The sequence below is a fragment of the Macaca fascicularis genome, chromosome 1 (assembly GCF_037993035.2).
Source record: "Macaca fascicularis isolate 582-1 chromosome 1, T2T-MFA8v1.1".
Classification (NCBI taxonomy): Eukaryota; Metazoa; Chordata; class Mammalia; order Primates; family Cercopithecidae; genus Macaca; species Macaca fascicularis.
This window is the reverse complement of record NC_088375.1, coordinates 81,142,783-81,165,888: the sequence shown is the minus strand read 5'-3', so window position 1 is coordinate 81,165,888 and position 23,106 is coordinate 81,142,783. Positions and strand designations below refer to the sequence as shown.

The 23,106-nt window shown below is 47.3% G+C and overlaps 1 protein-coding gene across 12 annotated transcripts in view; it reads left to right on the top strand.

Annotated features, from left to right (window-relative positions):
- Positions 1 to 6,244: 6,244 nt before the first annotated feature.
- The window catches only part of TLR5 (toll like receptor 5), a 34,540-nt gene continuing 17,678 nt past the window's right edge, over positions 6,245 to 23,106 (top strand). For all 12 annotated transcript variants that reach the window (XM_005540929.5, XM_065542411.2, XM_065542408.2 and 9 more), the window contains exons 1-2: positions 6,245 to 6,347; positions 16,840 to 17,005. The gene's annotated coding sequence lies outside the window, so the exon portion shown is untranslated. The remainder of the gene's footprint in view (positions 6,348 to 16,839; positions 17,006 to 23,106) is intronic.

The window sequence follows — 23,106 nt, the reverse complement described above, 5'->3', positions numbered from 1 at the left end:
GTTCCTTGCAGCTGTAGAAATGACATCCTATTTGATCACTGCTGCTTGGTGAGAGTCACTCTTAGCCTTTGAAGGGGGCCACACGGCCAGGACCTGAAGTAAATAGTTCATAACATGGCCATTTGCTTCTTTGAGGCCAGCCGTGAATTGCTAGACAGCCTGCTCGAATGGAGTCTTACATAACAGCACCTAATCAAGGGAGTAATGATCCCATTATAGTCACAGATCCCACCCATAAAAATGGAGAGGGGTGCCAAAGATGGGAATCTCGAGGGCCATCTCAGAATCATGTCTGCAAACCAGCAACTTGTCGCATCCAATGGGGAAACTTCACTCCTTTTGGTATTTGACTCTAGAAGAGTTGGCACCGTTGACCACTCCCACCTTGAAATTCATTCAATGACTCCAGTTCCTCTCTTTTGATATTTCTCCTGTTTTTTTCTTTCTACATTCTTTGGTTCTTTTTTTCTCTGTTTTGTAATTTTTCAAATGTGAAATATATTACACATATATAAAAGTGCATCAAATATAACTGCACATTGTCATGAACAATCATAAAGCAAACCCTTATGTAACCATTCCCTAGGCCAAGAAACAGAACATTCCCCCGCCCTGAAAAGACCCCTGGGCCTTTTTCCCCATAATGCTTCCTTCCTTTGGCCACCCTGACTTCTGCAATAATCATTTTCTTGATCTTTTAAAATTGTTTCATCACCTACTTATGTGTGCCTAAACAATATAATTTAGCTTCACCTGTTTCTGAATTTTATATAAATAAAGTAACATTTACCTATTCTTTTGAGTCTTCATTCTTTTGCTGAACATATGTTTGTATGTTTCATCCATGTTGCTGGATAGCCTTTCCAATGTCTAATGCTCCATTATATGACCATTATTGATCAGCAATTTATTTATCCATTCTACTTGAAATTTTTTTATTTTTAATTTTTATTTTTTATTTTGTAGAGTTTGGCTCTCACTATGCTGCCCAGGCTGGAGTGAAGTGGCTATTCCTAGGTGTGATCATTGCACACTACAATCTTGAACTCCTGGGCTCACGCCTGTGACACTGAGCCCAACCCAGCTTATCCATTCTACTTTTGATGGACATTTGAGGGATCTCTAGTTTGGTGATTTGTATTAGTTATCCATTGCTGTGTGGCAAATCATGCCAAAACATAATGGATTAAAACACCATGTATTATGTGACAGTTTCTGTAGATTGAGACTCCAGGCATGGCCTGGCTGGGTCCTCTGGCTCTGGTCTCTCACAAGACTGTAATCAAGGTGTTAGCTGGAGCTATGGTCTCATCTTAAGGCTTGAGCGGGGGGTGATTCAATGCTAATTCACTCAAGTGATTGAGTGGTTGTTGGCCAGAACCATTTTCTCACAGGCTGTTAGACTGATGGCTTCAGTCCCACACCAGTTGTTGGCAGGAGGCCTCCCTTGAGTCCTTGCCATATGGGTCCTTCCATAGGGCAGCTGACAATGTGGCAGCCAGCTTCATGACAGCAAGCAAGCAAGAGGGCCAGAGAGAGAGTGTGAGCAAGGCAGAAGTCACATCCTTTTGTAATCTAATCTCAGAAGTGATATCCCATCAATTTTGTCATGCACTATTTGTTAGAAGAAGTCCCTAGGTCCAGTTCACACTTAAGGAGAGAAGATTACAGAAAGGCATGAATACCAGGAAGCAGAAATCTTAGGGAGCCATCATAGAAGCTGTCTGGTACAAAGGATATAACAAACAATGCTGCCTTACAGATTTCTGTATGTATATTGTGATATATGCATATCAGGTTATGCACCTAGGCATGGAGTTTCTAGATCTTAGGGCATGTGAATCCTCAACTTTCCATGACAATGCCAAACTTTTCCCAAGTGGTTACACAAATTCACATTCCTACTAGCAACAAGTGAGAATTCTGTTTGCTCCATATCATCACCAACACTTTTTATTATCAGACATTTTATTTTTGGCAGTATGATTTATGTAATATGTGATGTATTATAGCTTTAATTTGCATTTCTAAGATTACTAGTGAGGTTTGGCACTTTTTCATTTATTCATAGGTCATCTTGTATTTCCTCTTTTGTGAAGTATCTGCTTGAATCTTTTGTCCATTTTTCTATTGACTTTTCTTTCTGATTTGTATGAGTTCTGAAGATAATCTGGATGCTTGGGCTATGGCAGTTACATGTGTTGCAAGCATCTTCTCCGGTTTTGTTTCCTATCTTTTTATTCTTTTAAATATGTCTTTTGATGAACACAAGATCTTCATTTTAAGACAGTTGAATTTATCAATCTTTTCCTTTATGAACTCTTGGACTAAGCCTGTCTTCTGGCTATTGTTTTCCACCTATGTCTCCAGCTGTCCACCCCTCTTGATCCCCCACTATTGTCTCCATATAAACATCTTTTCTATGCTCTGGACACATGACTTCAACTGCTCACTTGATGGCTCCACCTCCATATCCCACAGTCAGTCCAACACCAATTTACCCCAAACTGAACTCATCCCTCCACGTTCACCTTCCGCCACGCTACCACCTGTAACTTGTATTTCCTAACTCCATGACTGACACAACTATCCACCAATCACAAAGCCAGTGTCTTGTGAATTTGCCCTGACTGCTCTTTCTCTTATAAGGATCCCGTGTTTCTGATTCTACGATCTAAACCTTGCCCCACTCTGTCTCCTCCTCTACATCTCCAGTGTCAGAATGTAAGTTCCATGAGACCAGGGACCTTGTCCAGCTTGTTCATTACCACAATATCAGTAGGGGATAGTGCTTAACAGCATGAATTTTGGAGCCCAATTACCTGATTCAAATCCTGACTCCATCAATTATTAGCTATCTAAGGAAGTGGAAGTTACATGACCTCTTCTCCCTCAGTTTCCCCATTGGTAAAATGGAGGATGATGATAGTACTGATTCATAGGGTTGTGGTAAGGGTTGAATCAGTTCATGCATGTATAGTACTTAGAAAAGAACAGGGCACATGGTAAGCACTCAATAAATATTGACTATTAATATTATACCCTACCACCTAGCATGGGGTAGGGTATAATATTAAGCATCAAAATATATTTTAAGCATCAAAAAATATTTATCATCAAACAACTAAGTATCAAATAATATATATCAACAGAAATGAATGAATGCCACTCCTCTAATTTAGACTCTTATTATCTTTGCTTAGACAATTGCAGTAGCCTCCTAACTGGGCTTACTTTCTGCTAACCATCCCATTCCCTTTTCCATTCATTCTACACACTACCATTAAGGTTATAACTTCTTGTATATAAACATGAAGGTGTGATGCCACTCTATTGCTTAACACCATGCAGTGGATCCCCAAGCCCCATGGGGAGCCAGGGCATAGTCCAAACTCCTCAATAGAACACATGTGCATGAACATGTGATCTGACAATTGCCTATCTCTTTACCCACCTTCATCCTTCACACAACCTGCACTCCATTTACCAAACCACTGGCAGTTCCCCAAATGAGTCACATTCCTTTATTCCTCTCCTGCCCAGAATGCCCTCCCTCTGTCCTGTCCAGGTGACAAAGTCATCTTTTTCTTTTTTGCCAAGTCCCAGATGTAGGCACTTCCAGGCAGAGTTAGATACATTTATTATTGCAGCATTTATCAAATTACACTGTAACCATTTATTTACATGTCCACCCCCACTCCCCCAGGCTGCAAGCTCCTGAGAGCCAGATCATATTTAGATTTGTATTTCTGGCAAGAAGCACAAGGGCTATGGAAGCTTAATATCAATTTGCTGAATGGATGGTTAATTTTAAGAAGTACCTAATAAACCTTGGTATTTGTATTTCCTTAAATACTTGTTTTGGTTGCTACCTTTCTTAATAGAAATAGTCACTACTGCTTATGTTTACAAGTTTATTGGGTTCTAATTTTATCCTTTAAGATAAAAATTGCTAATATAATTCATTCATTCATTCATCAATAAATATTTATCAGGAGACATTTGTCAGATACTGATTTGAAGTGAACAAATCAGATATGGCCCCTACCCTCATGAGGCTTACAGTCTTTAAATCTATTAAGGATGAAGGACAGACTGACCTTGAACCAATAAACAGGTCCATGTAAAATCATAAATTGAAATGAGAGTTGTGAAGGAAAAAAACAGGTTATAAAGAGAAAGAATAATGGGAGGGACCTAATTTAGATAGAAGACTTATGGAAGTTCTCTTTGAAGAAGTTACATTAGAGGGAACACTAAAAGGTGGGTAGGAGTGAGCCACACAAAGTCATGGAGAAAGAGCATTCCAGGCAGAAGAAACAGCATGCGTGAAGACCTTAGGCAAGCGGAAGGCAGCTGCTGAGGCTGGGGCCTGGGAGTTGGGGACTGGGAGCAGACAAACCTAGAGAAGTTGTCAGGGGCTAGACAATGGGGTTTTGATCTAGAATATAAATTTCGTTTGTAGTTCATAGGGAAGACATTGAAGGTTGAACATATGGGAATGACAGGAACCTCTGGCAGGGCTCTGCCTGTGAGCACCACATAGCACTCTGAGGATGTGTGCGCTACTCTAGGTTTCAGTGGAGAAGAAAGCAAGTGACAACCCTTCTGTCCCTGCTCAGTAAAAGCTTTGATCACCAGCCCCTTCCCCTGAATATACTGGAGAAAAATAATGCAAGTGCATTTCAAGGGCCGCATGTGAGAAGATCCTAAGCTGTCCTGGCTGTTCAGGTAGAAGTTGTCATCTTCCTCAATGATTTCGGCTGTTGGAAGACATGGCCAGGCAGACAGAATCTAAAAGTTCTTCCAGGTGTGACATGAGTCCCTGGAGGTCAGTGACAGAAAACAGTGTCCAAAGCCAGATGCCACCATGGGAAGGGGGGCTTTGGAAGCTCCTGGGAGGCCATAACACCGCCTGGAAGGCTCCTGTCTCCCACATATTCGCAAAGCTCCATGATAAGCCAGACCCCTGCTAAGCGTCCACCTATGATGCAGAATAAACAGTGCACCCGTCAAGCTGTCTCCAACCTTGCCCTCGGTTCCACTACCAAAAGAGGGAACCTTGCTGGGCTTGCCCCATGGGCTTGCCCCAGCAAGGTGTTATTTATGTTAAGCTAGGGCCACCGTGGCTTTCAGCTCTTACTGCTTTCAAGGTGCCCTTACAGACCTTCCCACTGCCCCCTGCATATGCCAGAGTGTGAACACCTCCTCCCTCTCCACAGCCCCCGCAGTGGGGTTCGGGTGGGCGGGGAAGTGGTTTCATCCCTCTATATGCAGCCCTTGGAGACCTACTTAGGCAATTTGTCACTCAGGCTTCAAGCTGCCAGCCGAGGAGGGGAGCTGAGAAGACTCTATAATGAGATCTTTGTGCTGTAATTAAGTGCCTGGCTTTGTTTTACACCTATCTTTCCCGCCTTGCCCGATTCCACCGCCAAGCTCCTCCAGGCAGTGAGTGGGGAGTGTCAGCAGCTCTGTGATTACACCCTAAGTGGCAGGTGGCAGGGAGCTCCTCCGCCTGCAGTCTGCACCCCACCCCCAGGCTTCCCCCACCACTAGTCTTAACTCAAGACAGTGTATTTCTGTCCTTGAACTAGATTTCACCCCAGAAAGTCACTCCACCGCTTTCTCATAAGGCTACCTCCTTTTAACCCTATGGTTGCAGGGCCTCTGGGGTGTCCATTTCTTTCTTTTGACACGTTCCTTTTCCTGAAAGTTTCAGCAAACCTCATAGGCAGAGGGGGTGTGAAAAAGGAAAAGATAAGTTAGGGCAAAAAAAACACTGTTCTTATAGGACAGGAAGGGTCTGTCTTCTCTCTTGGGTCCTCCACACAAAATCGGAGCTTCCAAACACCCCAGCTCCCAAACATATGCAGTAGATTCTGCTGGCAAGAATGTGTCACTGTGATCTTCACATTTTAGCCTGAAGTTTAGCCTAGCTGAAGAAGCACCGGATTGGCAGTCGGAGAACATGGGATGGTGCTTCTCTTTGGCCTGGCTGTGCTTTCGGACAACACTTCAGGTTTTCGGCCTGAGTTTCCTTCTCTGCACGATGAGGAGAGAATGGGAAGGGGCAATGCTGGCCTGTGTGATCTCGATGGACATTGTGGGAGTCTGCAGAGACCGAAGCAAAACCTCCGCGTCTTCTCCTCGGGCCTCGCCTCTCACAGCCCTGGGAGAAAATCCTTCCCTGTGCTGGGGCGTGGCCGAGACGGGGGCGTGGCCTCGCCGGTGGGCGGGCCCTTCTGTGGGCGGGGCCGCGGGGCTTTGTGGAGCCCGAGCAAGGACGCAGCTTCTGCGGCCGGGAGTAGCCAGACGAGATGCGGGCGGCGCGGGGAGGCGTCCCAGAGGTGAGCGCCCTGCAGCGGCAGGGGACGGGCCGGGGGCCCTAAGTCGTAGGCGGCGCGGGGCGGGGACGCGGCTGCCTGCGGCTGTCGGACGCCTCTCCGCCCTCCCCCCGTCTGTCCCGGTCTATTTTACAATCTATGTCCAACTCGCGCCGCCTCACTAGGCGGCGCTCTCTGCCCTGCGGCACCCGCGAGACGTGGGGTCTGTCGGCCCGGGGACGGCGTGAGGGTGTCATGTGGGTGCCCTGTTCCTGACAGATTGGAGACGAGGAGATCTCGGCAGTGACGAAGTCACCCACATCCTCTCCTTGAAACAGAGCGGGTCCCTCTTGTGCTGTCTCACTGTCACTCTCGCCTCTACCCTGTGGAAGAGGCAGGTGGCTTGTCCCCACTTTCTTCCTTGGAGAAGGGAGACAGAGGTCCACCTCCAGCAGGGCCGTAGAAATCCCAGAAAGTCACTGAGCTGCTCAACAAAAGGCCCTAAACACCCCACCCCACAGCACCAGGCAGTGCACCCTGGCCAAGACTCCGTGGTAAATATTGCCGCCTTTATGTTGAGAGGGGGAAAAAAAAAAAGCCTGCCCGTGAAGATCATCGCCCAGTGGCCACGCTCCTGTGAAAACACAATTGGAAAACCATGTCCTAAGGGGCGAGGGTGGGTCTGGGACCATGCTGTGGCTTGGGTGATTGATGGTCGCGGGAGTGAGGGTGCTGCCCCGGGAAGGCGCTGAGGCCCTGTTGGGTGGGAATCAATGGCTGCGACTTTCTCCGGGAGGAGGGAGAGCGGTGTTGTTACCTAGTGTTAGGAGCACGTCCGTCCAGCACCGTGAATTGCCAACAAGCAGAGTAACTCCAGTGTCCTTCAGATACTGTTGCTGAGCAGTGACCTAATCAATGAGATGCTCTGTTTGGACGGCAGGTACCTCTGTAATGCCGCCCTCTTGCTCAGTGCCTGAAAGAGGCGTTGGTGACTCCCCGCTAATGCTAGGGGTAGCTACCCTGCCGGAGCAGTCAGGCTCTTGCAGGGCCTGTGTGGTTTCATCAGTTTTCTCCTGCATTTACCCATCCCCTCTGAATTCTGAAAAGTGTGTCCAAGATCTCTTGGACTCCTTGACTCGCTTCATCCTTGTTCCTGTGGGCAGAAAACAATTCCCAGTGTGTCATGCACAGCCAGTCAGAAGGGAAGCCCTGGAGCAGAGCCCTGGGAAAAGTTCTGTGGAGCTAGATGCTAATTATTCAGTTACTGGATTGTGAGGAAATTCCAGGGGAGGTCCCAGAGGAGGGACCGGGCTAAAGCTAATTACCAAGCAGTACAAAAATTATATATATATATACACGCACTTTTTTTTCTTTTTTTGAGACAGAGTCTCGCTCTGCCGCCCAGGCTGGAGTGCAGTGGCGCGATCTCAGCTCACAGAAACCACTGCCTCCCAGGTTCAAGCGATTCTCTTGCCTCAGCCTCCCAAGTAGCTGGGATTACAGATGCCTACCACCATGCCTGGCTAATTTTTGTATTTTTAGTAGAAACGGGGTTTCACCATGTTGGTGAGGCTGATCTCCAACTGCTGACCTCAGGTGATCCGCCTGCCTTAGCCTCCCAAAGTGCTGGGATTACAGGTGTGAGCCACTGCACTGGGCCAAAAATAATCTAAATTTCAACAGTCAGTATGACCATGTCTGTGCATATGGGCCTAATTATCAGTCTGACTGATTCTTCCTTCCAAAATGATGGCAGAGGATCACCTCTTTGGACATTTACAGCTCTGAGCAAAGCAAAAAGCATGTAGGTGCCATTGTCTGAATGTAAAATCAGCCCTGCCAGGTTTTTGATGTTGTTCCTGAGGAGGAAGCACCTCTCTGGAGGAAGGTGTTTCCAGAACAGTGCCTCCGTTGTTCATTCCTGTGCATCAGGAAGTTTGGCTCTGCTGAGTGTTGAAAGCAAAACTCTCCTGTTTGTTTGTTTCTGTATGCTGGCAGACTCAGACAGCAGACAGCACTGCAGTGTCCAGTTACTGCACCCAGATGTGTTATTGTTTCACTCCTAACATTGTGGGAAAGAATGCAGAAGGCAGATCCAAAGCTTCCATCAGATTTCCCGAAGCTTGAGTGATTCCCAGCCTTGGTCCTTTAATGTGTGAGCCACAGCGTATAGTGTCTTCAGCGTATAGTGTCTCTGGGACAAACCCAAGTCTGAGGCACAGTCCCTGCTGTCCAGAAGTTCCTAGGTCTGAGTGGGACGACAAAACCAGCACCTGTGAAACAATTAGAGAGCAATTAAGTGCGAAAGTATGTGGCAGCATCTGCTAGCTCAAAGAAGACAGCTAGTGTGGACTGACTGGGAAAGGAAGAGAGAGCTTCACAGAGCCAGCTGGTGTTCAGGTTGACTTAAGAATGACCATCAAGGGCTGGGCCAGGCCCAGGAAAGGAAGCATGAGGATATATGAAACTCACAATAACCAAAGGCACTTGCTGCCCAGAGCCAATCCAAATTCCTGCCTTCCAGGAATTCTGGCTGTGGGTCCTGCCACTCTCTTCCTGCACCCAGTCATACTGCCCTTCTTATAGCATTCTAACCATGGCTTTTTTTTTTCTTTTTTTTTTCTGAGATAGAGTCTCACTCTGTCACCCAGGCTGGAGTGCATTCGTGTGATCTTGGCTCACTGCAACCTCCGCCTCCTGGGTTCAAGTAATTCTCCTGCCTCAGCCTCCCGAGTAGCTGGGACTACAGTCACGTACCACCATGCCCAGCTAATTTTTGTATTTTTAGTGGAGACGGGATTTCACTATGTTGGCCAGTCTGGTCTTGAACTCCTGACCTCAGGTGATCCCTCTGCCTTGGCCTCCCAAAGTGCTGGGATTACAGGCATGAGCCACCGCGCCCGGCCTGACCATGCGTTTTTTGTGTGCCTCCTTCACTTTATGCCTACTCTCCTATGCTCAAAATGCTCTGCTGAGCAATCCTCTACAGTTTTTAAGAAGCAGCTCAAATGACACCTTCTCCAGTGAAGACTTCCCTGGCAGGCCCCTATCCGAGTTTTTGAGCAGAATTGGAGGGTTTTTCCTTTGTCCTCCATTAGTCCTTGCATAGACCTCTTTGAAGCTCTGTATTGTCCATAGGAGTTAAGGGGTCTTTGACCCACTCATTGAAGCAGAGCTGTGTCTCACTTACCTAGGGCTCCCCTGAGCCAAATTTGGTGTCTGGCACATAAGAGGCATTTGATAAATGATTCTTGATTGAAATTCAAGTCCTTATAGGTAACGGTGAAGTGCCCTACCAACTTGGAGTAGACGGCATGGGTTATGTGTTATAGAGAGTCTCAGATTAGATAAATTACATGGAGCCAATTCCCAGAGGCCTTGAGGAGTCTGAGTGCAATGCAGTGGTGGTGCTCAAAACTCATAGCACCCCCTATTGCCTTCACTGTAGAATTCTGCCCCCAGCATATCCTCTTTAGCCTCATCTTCCCCCAGCTCCCACCTTGAACCCACAAATCTACCTTCTGAGCCACTCCAGCCCCAGGTAGCTCCCCAGGCCTGGGCTGTCTCTTCTCCTTTGTCCATGCTGTTTGGCAGCCTTGACCAGGAATGCCTACTGCTCTCCCCAGCTAATTCCTGATCATTAAGACTCCAGATCTGAATCCTCTATGTGCAGAGGCCCCTCAGGCTGGGTTTTCAAGTTCTCTGTGCTCCGTAGCACCCTGCACAGCCTCTAACAGCATTTACCACACCCTCTTATGGCTGCTGTTTACTTGACCATCTCCCTGCTGGTTAGCTCCCTGAAGGCAGGGATTGGGTTAATCCTTGATATATCCCCCATCGGCTAATGTTGTTCCTAGGAGATGGTGTCCAATAAGTGTGCACTGGATGGCAGGCTGAAACAGGGTGGTAAAAATATCAAAAGAAGGACAAATCTAGAGACATCTGGAAGGGGAAAACTAGAATTTGGTGATTAGTTATATAAAAAGAGTGTATTAGTCTGTCCTCAGACTGCTAATAAAGATATACCTGAGTCTGAATGATTAATAAAGGAAAGAAGTTTAATTGACTCACAGTTCCACATGGTTGGGGAGGCCTCACAATCATTGTGGAAGGCAAGGAGGAGCAAAGTCACATCTTACATGGCAGCAGCCAAGACAGCATGTGCAGGGGAACTCCCATTTATAAAACCATCAAATCTCTTGAGACTTATTCATTATCACAAGAACAGCACGGGAAAGACGTGCCCCCATGATTCAATTACCTCGCACTGAGTTCCTCCCACAACACGTGGGAATTATGGGAGCTACAATTCAAGATGAGATTTGGGTGGGGACAAAGCCAAACCATATCAAAGAGTAAGGGACAAGGTTCCTTAAAACCTATGAGGCAGGTGGAGATGGTATCCTACAGGGGTAGGATTCCCTGGCCTGGGGAGAGGTCTGCTTATATGTCTCTGAGTACTATGCAAAAATGTTTTTGTTTCCTGGAGGATTTTCAAAAAATATTAAGTCACTTTGAGACATGTTGAGTCTGATGACAAAATGGAAATGTTCTAGAGTCAACTGAAACACACCTTTGAGTACAGGTGAGGTCGGGCCTAGAGAAAGATTTTGGGAGCTTAGTGGTGACAGTTTAACTTGTGAAAGCAAATGTGGTCACTGAGGGAAGAAGCCTAAAGCAGAGAACAAGGTCTTGGGGAAACCTGGAAGCCATGGGAGTTGGAAAAAGAAAAGGATCTGTTGGAAAATAGAATGACAGAAAGATAGAGAAAAAATCAAGGAAGCCAAAGGAAGAGATATTTCAAGAAGAAATATGTGGCCAAAACTGCCCAATGCTAAAAAAACAAAAAACAAAACACCAAACCACACACACACACACCACTAGGAGATTCAAAAAAGAAAAGAGGCTAGGTACAGTGGTTCATGCCTGTAATACCTTGGGAGGCCAAGGCAGGAGGATTGTTTGAAACCAAGAGTTCAAGACCAGTCTGGGCAGCATAGTGAGACAGCCCTCTACACACACACACAAATTATCTGAGCATGGTGGTGCATGCCTATAGCCCCAGCTATTCCAGAAGCTGAGGTGGGAGGATCACTTGAACCCAGGAGTTCAAGGCTGCAGTGAGCTCCGATCGTACCACTTCACTTCAGTCTGGGTGATGCAATGAGACCTGGTCTAAAAAAAAAAAAAAAAAAAAAGACCTGAGGAGGTTAAAGAGAGGCTAGTTACTGAGTTACTGGGCAGTGGAAATGTTGGGTGGAGTTTTTAGACTTCTTGTCTGAGGAATTTGGCCGTAAAAGAAAGAAGGAAGGAATGATCTGCTCAAGAGAAGACGTTCTGTTTGTTTTATGGTAAGAGAGATCTGCCTGCCTTTGATCACACTAGGGAAGGAGCTCATTTATGCTAAAGGAATATGGATAAATATTTATATTGTTCACATTGGTTATATTTCATTTAAACCTTCCTATCCTGCTTTCCCCTCCCCTGCAAGTGTCCCATAGAACTTTCTTTCTGGGGAATTGCCAAAGTCATGGTATTGCTAAATCCAGTGACAGGGTGTTGCAACACTGAAATGATTTGTTCTCACCTCACTGGCCTGTAATAAGCTTCTCTCAAACGCCTCCAAACAACTTTGCTTCCTAATAGTGCTAGTCAGGCATTTTCTGTTTTACTGTGCACAAATTAATAACACCAGCAATAACAGCAAATGCAAAGATAGCACTTAACTCTGAGCTAGAGACTATTCTGAGTACCTATGAGGAGTAAATGGTGAACCAGTATTCAAGCTCAACATATCTGTCTTCAGGGTCCATGCACTTAAAGCACTATGCTAAATTCAAGATAAATAAGTTTGTATTTTACCATAGATTGATGTTCATGTTCCTGACACTACTACAACATTCATAGTCCTGATGCTACTGACAACGTGGCTTGTCCACAGTCACCAAACCAGGCATCTCTCTGGACCCAGGTTCACTGTGGGTTGAACTAGCTTTAATAGTCAATAAGGCCAGGGACAGTGGCACACGCCTGTAATCCCAGCACTTTGGGATGCTGAGACGGGCAAATCTCTTGATCCCAGGAGTTTGAGACCAGCCTGGGCAACATGGCGAGACCTGCTTCTACAGAAAATAGAAAAATTAGCTGGGCATGGTAGCATGTGCCTGTAGCCCCAGCTACTTGGGAAGCTGAGGTGGGAGGATCACCTGACCCGGGGGAGTTCGAGGCTGCACCATGATCACGCCACTGCACTCTAACTTGGGTGACAGAGTGAGACTCTGTCTCAAAAAAAAAAAAAAGAAAGAAATTAAAAAATAGTAAATAGTTTGATAGTCAACAAGTAATCTGCCACATGCAAAGTATTGCAAGGGACCAAAAAATATAAGCTATGTGTCCCATCTCATTTACTCTTCATAACCATCCCATTTTATAGTCAGGGAAACTGTCTGGATTTGAACTCAGAAGACCATAATAAAGGCAAAATCGAAAGCCACTTTTAGTCCTGAGTTTCTGGGGTCTGAGATTCCTCCTCATCTTGGTCAGCGATATAACTAGGTTCGGATAGTTTCAAGACTGCCTTTTATTTTCTTTCCCAACCTGTGAACCAAAAGGGTAGTGAGTATGAATCTCTAGTATGCACAGATGTGCAAAAAATACTACCTCTCCTCTATTTTCTAGATATTAATATTGGTTTAGAGCCTTCATCTCATCTGGCTGGCAACCATAGAAACCACCCCAGGTTGTGTCACTGTGTCACAATTTCAGATCTTTTATGCATTGCCAAGATCCCAGGGGCATGGGTGCAGGTGTCTCCTGCTCCCCCATCTGGTCCACTCGGGTTACCACTGAATGCACTCTTGTGCCTGTCTTGCCTAGCAAGTCCCCACTGCTTCCAGACCACATAGCTAACACTGGGGTCCTGCCAGAGTCCTGTCTTCCTGGGACCCACAGGCCTCTTTTCCCTTCCTGTCTTCCTGTTTCTAGAAGCATGCCTCTCTGCTTCTACCCATCAGCACCCCCCACCTCTCTTCCCCCAACTTGGCAAAGCCTCGTGTCCCAACCTAAGGCCCTGTTTGGGAAATCGAAGCCAGAAGAACCTGCAAGCTATTCCTGGAAGGGTTCTGACATGTACCTGCCCTGGGCCAATGACTAGGGAGCTGGCTACAGAGGTGGAGGTGAGCCTAGGAAAGTAGAAATACAAGGAGAGGGGAAAAAAAAGTTGTCTAATCTCAAAATATCTAGCCACAGACACAAGATCCTCTGAGGGTAATTTCTTGAGGGGGGAAAAAGTTGCTATTTAAAGCTAGGATATATGTGGATGCATTTTTTTCATTGGTACATTAATATCATCATTTTCCACTATGTGTCTTCAAGATCTGGTGTAACAGGCTTGTAAATTTGCCAGAATGAAGAAGGAATGTTCTGCTCCAGGGAGGATTGGCTCTGGTCTGTGATTGCTGTCATGATGATACTGAGCAAGTTTCCTTAGATAACTTTAGAGTTAACAAGGATGTAAAAATGCTTCCATTTCAGACTCACCGTTATACATACGCAGAAACTGAGGACAGTGAAAGTTAGACTTGTCTAGGATACCCAGACTGTAGCTGAAGGAGGATTAGAACTGAGATTTACCCTTTCCCAGCCCAGCACTTTTGCCATGGTCTCATTTATCTTGGAAGTAACCACCACTAGCAAGTTGGAGCCCAATCAACTAGCTGACTCCCTGCCCTGACTCAGAATGGAGCACAGCCACCCTGGGCAGCCTGCCCAGGCAGATTCCACATGCAATAAACCTCCTTTGGGTCCCAGGACACTGGGCACAGGGTGGGGACCTGTGCTTCCAGCAGGGGTACGCTCCCCAGCCTTACCTGTCCCTGCTTACAGTCCCTCAGGCAACACCAGTGAAATCGCTTCCTCTCAGGGCGTCTTCATCCTGGCCTGAGTGCCCCCCACCTTTCCCTCTCAGCCTCTTAAGGGTTCACCTTGCATCAGGGGGTGTCTCCAGCAGCTGCATGGTGCATTGGATTTTATCTGCCTGGGAAACTTTCTCTTGATGCCTTTGCTAGCCCAGCACAGACTACACATCCCTCTCAGAACAGTTCTCAAGTGTTTGATACTCTCTCTTCACATTCCTATTCCGTGTCTAACCGATCAGTTTAATAGGGTTCCTAAGTCCCCGGTCACCATCCCCACCACAACTGTTTCCAATTTACATCACAATCCAAATGATTTTTGCAGCGCTTAGCAGATTGTCTGTGTCATTACTTTCAGGGATGCTATATTGGACTTCCCTACTCTCATCTGCTCCAGCTCCCTGATCTTACAGTTGCCCAGCTTTCCTGGCAATTGACTTTGCTCATCAATACACAGGATTTAGCTGAGTAGCATCCAGGGAGGATGTCGGAGCCTCAGATGTTAATTTTCTAATTGAGAATATTGGCGCTGTCTGAACCTGGAGACAGATAGGGATGTTCACTTTGTAGACGAGCTACCTTTTCCCGACGATTTTAAATGTTATGCTAGTTGTTCGTTTTTAATATCACTCAGACAAAATTATGTCTTTCAATCAGATGCTTTAAAATTGTGTGATAAAGAGTTATAATGTGCTGACAACAGGGAAGCCATTCTGTACCTAAACCATGTGGGTTTTCAACATAACTATTTTCAGAATATCAGCGCCTTTGCTTGCTGCTGTTTTTGTTGCTTTCTGATGCTGGGAATTACCACCTAAAGATAGTAAAGAAAACAGAGGAAGCTTTCCGGTAATTTCCCACTCATGCTAAAGAAACACAAAATCACCGCAGTGCCTTGAGAAATTTCCTTTCCCTCTCTCACTTTCCACTTCAGTGGTGTTCTAAAGGGAAGGCGTTTCTGGTGAGGGGTAGTTGCGTAAATGATGGCTGCCTACTTCAGCAAGCAAGAACTGTTGGGAGTATTAAGCATGTGTAACTGGATCCTCTGGTTTGGGCACTGGAGGATCCTTGCAAGCCGGAAGCAGGCTGTTGCTGCCGGGGTAGGGGGCGGCGGGAGTGGGAGGTAGAAACTATTATTGCTGTGATTTTATAGGCAGTAAACTGATGCTCAGAGAGGTTCAGCACTTGCCCAAGCTCACGTACCTACCAAACTGTGGAGTTAGGATTTGAATCTAGCTACAAACTTAGTTGTCATTGAAATGTCTAAATGCACTCTGTTGCGCAAGCGATAGGAACTTCCCAGCGGAGCTCAGCTCAGTACCGCTTGCAGCTCCTCCCCGCCCCGCTCGACTTTCCCCCGCAGCTCTGCGGGCTCCTCCCCCTCGGTCCCTGCCCCTTGTGCGCCCTCTGCTGGTCTCCAGGGAAAGCGCCTCTCCTGAAACCAGAGACGTAGCACCCAAGCTGTCCTGTTTCCTTAGCTCCTAGTAAAGCGATATGACCCATCCATCCCCTCCTCCTCAAAGCCTCACATGAATCTTCTTTGAGGCACTCTCTGATGCTTCACTCTTCAGCGCTGAGAAAAATGGGGAGGGGGGAGTGAATGTATTAGTATAGCCCATTCTCAAAACCAGTCGTGCAGCATCTTAGTCATGCCTCATCCTGGAAGAATGAGGCAGCTCACATAGGCATGGGGATAATGAGCAGGGAGGTGAATCACAGGCTCTTAGGTTCTCACCGCTAACAGTGTGGTCAGTGGACCGGCAGCAGCATCACCTGGGAGCTCGTTAGAAATGCAGACTCTCAGGTCCCGCAGCCACAGCCCTGATGAATCAGAATCACCGTTTCAAGGAGGTCCCGGGCCGTTTCAGGTTCCGAGCTCGCTTTGAGACCCTGTGGATGTTTTGCAGCATATTGAATTTTGATTCTGTTTAAAGGTCACAGTGACAACTAAGTTTGCAGCTGGATTCAAATCCGAGCTCCACAATGTAATAAATATGAGATCTTAGACAAGTGCTTAAGCTCTCTGCGTTAATCATCTATAAAATAATGAAAAGCAGTATAAGTCAACTCTTCAACTTTCAGGACATTGTTCACCCGAAACCCGAAATCCAATAACTGTGCACTGTCTTCTAGCACAGCCATAATTTACTTAGATGTACTGCTTAGAAGTCTCACTCTGACGGTGACCTTAGTTCTATTTGTCCCTGGAGAGCCACCAGACCGTTTTGTCTGGAGGTTCTCTGCTCACTGGACAATAGGGACGGTGGAATTGTCCTCATCCTTGTTCTTGAGTCTTTAGAAACCAAATGACCCCAGAAATGTCATGGAAGAGATTTTTAGGTCCCAGAGGAACTGAATGACTTAGGCATCCACCTTCTGAACAGAAGCTGGGCCAGAGATTTCTCAAGATCCCTTCAAACTTGGTGTTCTGTACACCTTGATTTACAAAGTGGTCTTGATCTTTTCCAGTTAAAATTCCATTTAGTAGAGATACACAGAAAGTTTGCAATTCTTCCACAAGAAAACTGCTGTACGGCATAGAAAAATATCTACGGAATTTTTTTGGTTTCTTCTTCTTAATTAGCTTTCCTATTCTTCCTTAGGAAAACAAAAAGCCCTTTCTCCTGATTCACCAAAAAATAAAATACTGACTGCCATCACTGTGATGAGATTCCTATAGTCTCAGGAACTGAAGTCTTTAAACAACCAGGGGACCCTCTGCCCCTAGAATAAGAACACATTAGAAGTCCCTTCTGCTAGGACAAGGAGGTAAGTGCTTCTGGTAAAAATGTATCATATGTGTGTATCTGTGTGTATGTGTGTGAGATACATATACAAATTTATACATATTTGTACATTTATATACATATGTACAAATATACATACATATGTATGTATATTTGAGATAGGGTCTCTCTGTTGACCAGGCTGGAATACAGCAGTGTGATCATAGTTCACTGCAGCCTCAAACTCTTAGGTTCAGCGGATCCTCCTGCTTCAGCCTCCCAAAGAGCTCAGACCACAGGTGCACACCAGCATGCCTGGCTAATTTTTCTATTTTTTGTAGAGACAAGGTCTCACTGTGTGGCCCAGGGTGGTATGGAACTCCTGGGCTCAAGCAATCTTCCCATCTTAGCCTCCCAAAGTGCTGGAATTACAGGCGTGAGTCACCATGCCCAGTTCTATCTTCAAAATATTAATGGGGAAAAATATTGCTGGGGTACTTAAGTTGTGCCAAGTACTACAGGGGGATCCTGTGTGAATAAAACTGAGTGCCTGCCCCTCAAGACTTACAATCTAGTGGAGAAGGCATAATGTAATAAACATGCCATGATGGAGATGTACCCAGAATACCAGGGGAGGGAGATGAAGAGTGTATGTAGGCCGGGCGTGGTGGCTCATGCCTGTAATCCCAACACTTGGGAGGCTGAGGCAGGTGGATCGCTGGATCCCAGGAGTTCGAGACCAGCCTGGGCAACATGGTGGAACCCTGTCTCTACAAAGCAAAAACAACAACAACAACAAAATTAGCTGGGCATGGTGGTGCAAGCCTGTAGTCCCAACTACTTGGGAAGCTGAGGTGGAAGCATCACTTGAGCCCAGGGGGTTGTGGCTGCAGTAAGCCCTGATTGCACCACTGTACTCCAGCCTGGGTAACAGAGCGAGACCTTGCCTCAAAACAAAAGAAATTAGTGCACGTAGAAGTGTGAGTAGTGCACGTAGAAGTGTGAGAAGTGCACGTAGAAGTCTCATGGCAGAGGTGGCCTCTGAGGTGGCCTTCAATGGGGCAGTTGGAATGGGATGAGCAGATGAGATGTGCACGAGCATTCTAAGCCCTGGGACCAGCCTAAGCTGAGAGATCAGGTGGAGGGCAGACTCTGAGAATGGCAAGTTAGACGTTGAGCACAAGGCAGTGATGGGACGCCAGTGTAGATACAGCCAGGAAGGCAGGGTGGCTGGAGTTTCCCCCTCTGTGAAATGAAAGGGTTCAAGCACCGAGGGCCTCTCCTGTCAACCATTCCAGAATTTGCTTAGAGTCTGTGGTGGGGACCCTGAGGTCATCCTGAAGAGTCTGAGTGATAATGGGCATGAGGAATCAGTGAAGACTTCTAATCAGAGTCATGCCCTAGGAAGCCCCCTCAGATAGCAAGGGGTGTGTGTGTCAGGATCAGGGTCAGGCTTACTCTGGGAGCCTAGCAAGGTGGTGTCTCCCATATCTAGAGAGGAGGCAGTGGAGCCTTGCAGCCGAGCAGTGACTGTAGAATTGGAAGAAGGGGAATGGATGCTGGAGGCATCCTGATGTGAAATTCACAGAACTGGCCGCCAACAGCATTGATGCCCTGCTTGAGGCTTCCTCAAGCTGGGAATTAAGGAAACCAGAATGACCTCACCCTCCTGGTTAGATTTTAAGGATATATACACTAAAGATAGAAATGAGGATCCATGAGCAAAGATGAATATGAGGCAGTGTCTGACCAGTGAGAAGGGTCTCAGAAAGGCCATAGCCCTAAATGCTCTGAATTTGGGGGAAATGCTACAAATATGCAAAATGATTTTTCAAGCTCTGTTCAGATAAGGAAGAAGCAACAAGCTCACTGTCAGAAGCAGATGGTGCAATGGTGTAATACTAGCAGATAACCACTCCCTGACAGGAGAGAAGTGATGGCCCATGTGGGAGAGAAAGAAGCAAGCAAGTGACGTGTGGCTGTTCTGAATCTGCCCAAGTCCTTCTCAGACCAGCCCATCCAAGGAACCCAGAGAATTGGCAGAGGAGCTCTCTGCACCTAGCAGCCTTTTCTGCAGGGCCACGAAGAGGGAAGGAGGCACCAGGCAGGATGTGAGCAAATTCATTCATTCAGCAGATATTTGCCAACATACTACATTCTAGGTGCTGGCAACACGGTGAGCCAAAGAGAACCGAACAATACCTGGCCTCCGGAACAAAATTCTGATTCACAAAATGGGACACAGGTGGGCTTTTAAACCACAAACCAGTGAGCTTGACCGCAACTGTGGACAAATTTCTAGGAGGTTTGGTAGGTGGTCTGCAGCTCTGTGGAATGGTGTGGGGATCCCTGTATGTCAGCCTGTGTTTCTGAATGGTGAGTCACAGAGAACTCAGCTTGTTTCCATCCTGACAGGGTTACCCTTTTCTAGCAACTCTAGGAATTTGGCAGGGCATTGACAGTCTCTCGGGGTACCCCCCAACCCCCACCCATTGCTAATGGAACAAAGGCTGCACATAAAAGTGCACATGAAAGGGAAATTTAGGCTACACTTAATAGATGTGCTTTGCATTACGGAATCATAAAGACCTAGAGAGGCAAACAGACCCTAATGAGACCACCCGGCATCAGTAAATAAATCAACCATTCTGCAGTGCACAGAAGCCTCGTGTGCTGATTCTCTGAGTCCTCTTTAGATAACAGTAGTCAGTCGACAGTCTTATACCCCGCTGTGTTAATCCCTGATGCTAATGACTGTTGCTGCTCAGGCGTGTGATGGGTCTGAGGAGAAACCTAGGTAGGAGCTCGCTTTCCATTTTGCTCACATGAGCGGACTGCCTGTTCCTGGCCGTGGAGTGCATTTTGCACGAGTGAGCTGCTCTCCCTCCTTCACCTCGTTAGCCTGAGTGTGAGCTGCCTAGGGCACCTGCCTGACCCCAGCTTTCCCTCCCCGTGGCGCTGCTGGGTGCTGCTCCCCGGGACTGCGGCAGAGCCCTCCTCGCGGGCGCCGCTCCTGACATGGTGTCCGGCCGCACGGATGACCGGTAGAGGGCAGCAGCGCGCTCCGGGTCCTGAGCAGGGCCTTCCTTGTCAGACTCGCAGTAGGTCCGCTGCTGAGGGACGGGGCCTGATGGGCTAGGGGCAAGGGCAACCTGGTGAAGGAGTGGGATCACTGCAGGAGGAAGAGAAAGAGGAGACGTGGAGAAGTGGTGCTGACCACACTGGCGTGTTGAACACTGCACATTTATGTGGGCCCCAATGTGCCTGGCACGTGCACGCGACCGGAGCCCAGCCGTCAGGTGTAGACATGCAGGAGGCTGGCAGATGGGTTAGAAGAGCAAGGAGGCACAGCAGTTGGAGATGTCGAAAGAGGGTTTGAAGAGAAAGCCCGGAGTGCCTGGAATGGTGAGGAGGCATGAGGAGGCTGACACCGTGAAAGGCAGGGACGGCTCAAGGGCACTTTCAAGGCCATCAGGGAATGGTGTGGAGACGTGAGCGCGCACAACAGCTGGAGGGGGCGGTTGTGAGGAGGGTCGGAGAGAAGGCCCTCCTTTCACCGGTAGAGGGTCGTGACTGCAAGGTGTCCAGGTTCTTGGGGTTTTGAACAAAGAATTGGACAAAACGCCTAGCAAAGCAAAAAAAGAGTGAAGCAACAAAAGAACAAAAGCAGGGATTTATTGAAAACCAAAGTACACTCCATAGTGTGAGAGCAGAGCCAAGCAACGGGCGGCTCAGGGGCCTGGATGCGGATTCTTCTTGGGTCCAAATACCTGCTAGAGGTTTCTCATTGGCCACTTCATGCTCACCTTATGTAAATGAAGTGGTGGCCCGCAATCAGGCTGATTGGTTGCAGAAAGCAGCCGACCAGAGGCTGAAGTGAAGTTACAAAGGCCAGGCTCCTGTGCAAAATACCTGATTGGTTGCAAAAAGCAACCAATCAGTGGCTAGGAAGAAGTTACAGTTATTCTTCTATGCAAATGAAGACTCGGCAGGGAATCAGTCTGATTGGTTGTGGACAGCAGCCATTCAGAGGCTGGAGTGAAGTTACAAAGTTGCAAATGAAAACTCACCTGCAATCAGTCTGATTGGTTGCAGACAGCCAATTTCCCATCTGCTGTGCAGAAAAGGACAAAGGGAGTAGCGTCTGGTCCTTTCGTTACTTAGGCGTGGAAAGTTTGGGTTTTCCTTTCAGTTTAGTTCTAGGAAGTCAGCGTGAAACAGCCTTAGGTTCCCTGCTTCCAGACCCTATTCTGCCTCACTCCCACATTGTTCCATTGTCAGGAATAAACGACTCGGGGGGTAAGGTGGACCTCCAGATGAAGATGAAGGTAGAAGGGGAGGAGAGGCTGAGAGGCTAACCTGCCACTGGGACCCAGGGCCAAAGCCCTTTATGATTGAGGGAAAGTGACCACAGATCAGCAGATGATGGCTGAGAGATGTACTGGAGCGGGACCGTGGTCCGGTCCTGAACAACACATGCAGCCATGCCCAGAGATGCTAGGTTTAGAGGCTAACATGCAGTAGACAGAGCTGCTTGACCTTAAGTTACTTAACTTCTCAGGGCTTCAGTTTCCTCATCCGTAAAATGGTACCTACAGTAATGGTACCCAGTAATAGTACCTACAAAAGACTGGGAAGATGAGGGAAGGGAGGGAGCTCCCAGCTGTGTGGGGAGGAGCGTACAGGCGAGGGTAACCCACCATATGGTATTATAGGGATTTGTGTCTATTTCTGTTCTCCCTCCAGACTCTAGCCTCGTGGTTCTCAGACATGGGTATGCATCAGAATGACCCAGATGCATTAAAAACACTGCCAGGTCCGAGCCCCAGAGCTTCTGATTCAGTGGGGCTGGGATAAGGCCCAGTAATTTGCATTGCTCGCTAAGCCCAGGTGCTGCTGCTGCTGCTGGTGGTGGTTCCGAGACTGCACTGTGGGCACCACTGCTCTGGAGTCTGTAGAGCCCCAGCAGGGACTCCTGTTGAGAAGAGACGGGCACATAGTGGGAGTAACTCTAGGACAAACAAAAATTCCAGATACAGTGCAAGAAGAGGTAGTGCTGAATGAAAAAGCGATCACTCCAGCAAAGCTTTAAAGTCATGGTGGTTTATGAAGGAAGTTAGAGTTGCACCTGGGGAGCAAGTGCTGAGGTTAATGGCAGTGCAATCCCCCGTCTGTTTTATTGGAACTGTTGTCAGAAGCAGAATGCTGGCCTGGTGGGACTATGGCCCTAGCAATGTTTTGGACTTGACAATGCCCATTTGGTGGGCATGATTCCAGTGGGATGCTATATTATGCATCTAAAGAATGTATTTGTCCTGGAAGAGTTCACTTTGTCCACTGCCCTCGAGCCTTTACCCAAGGCTAAACCCACATTCTGTACCCACATTTGGAATTGGTCCAGGAATTTTATACGTGTGTCAATTTGGAGAAACTCTCTCAGACACCCATTTGGAAAAGAATTTGTGTTTTTCTCAGACAGTGAGTCCTCCATGCTTGCTGTTCCAATGGCCCTCCAGGTTTGGGCCCAGCACCTACCAGGAGAAGCATTCCCTCTGTAGCTTCCACCTGACCACAGCCAACCCAAGCCCCGCTCAGAACCCCAGGTCTGCCAGCGAGCCTGTGACTGGAATTATCTGTTAGGGATCAAGCATTAACTTGGCATAGGAGCAGCCCTGGCGCAGCTGGAGGCATCCGCATGCTGTGGTGCCCCAGGAGCAGAGGCACCCCTGAAATGCAGGCTGTGTGTTTGCTGCAGAGACACCATGGCCCGTAACTCCCCAGGCGTAGGTGAGCAGCTCTGCTGTCCAGGCAATTAAGTCAAGAAAGGGAACCAGCCCAGCTAATGGCTGGGATTAAAGCTAAATGAATTCAGCTCAAATGAAAGGGATACTGACCCTTCTCCCTCTGGTCTCATTATCTTAATTAACAGTGCTTGGCAGGGGTATTGAAGCCTGCATTGATTGTTCTGTTTCTGTTTTTCCCCCTCAAAGCCCTAGATACAAGTTAAATCAGCCTTAATAATAAAAACCCAATACTCAACAGCCCTCAGATTTTCTTACCAGCCCTCCTTCATCTAAGAGAATCACCTGGTTTCTGAGTTGGAGGCGATCCGTTAGACCAACACTTCTCAAAGCATGGCCTGAG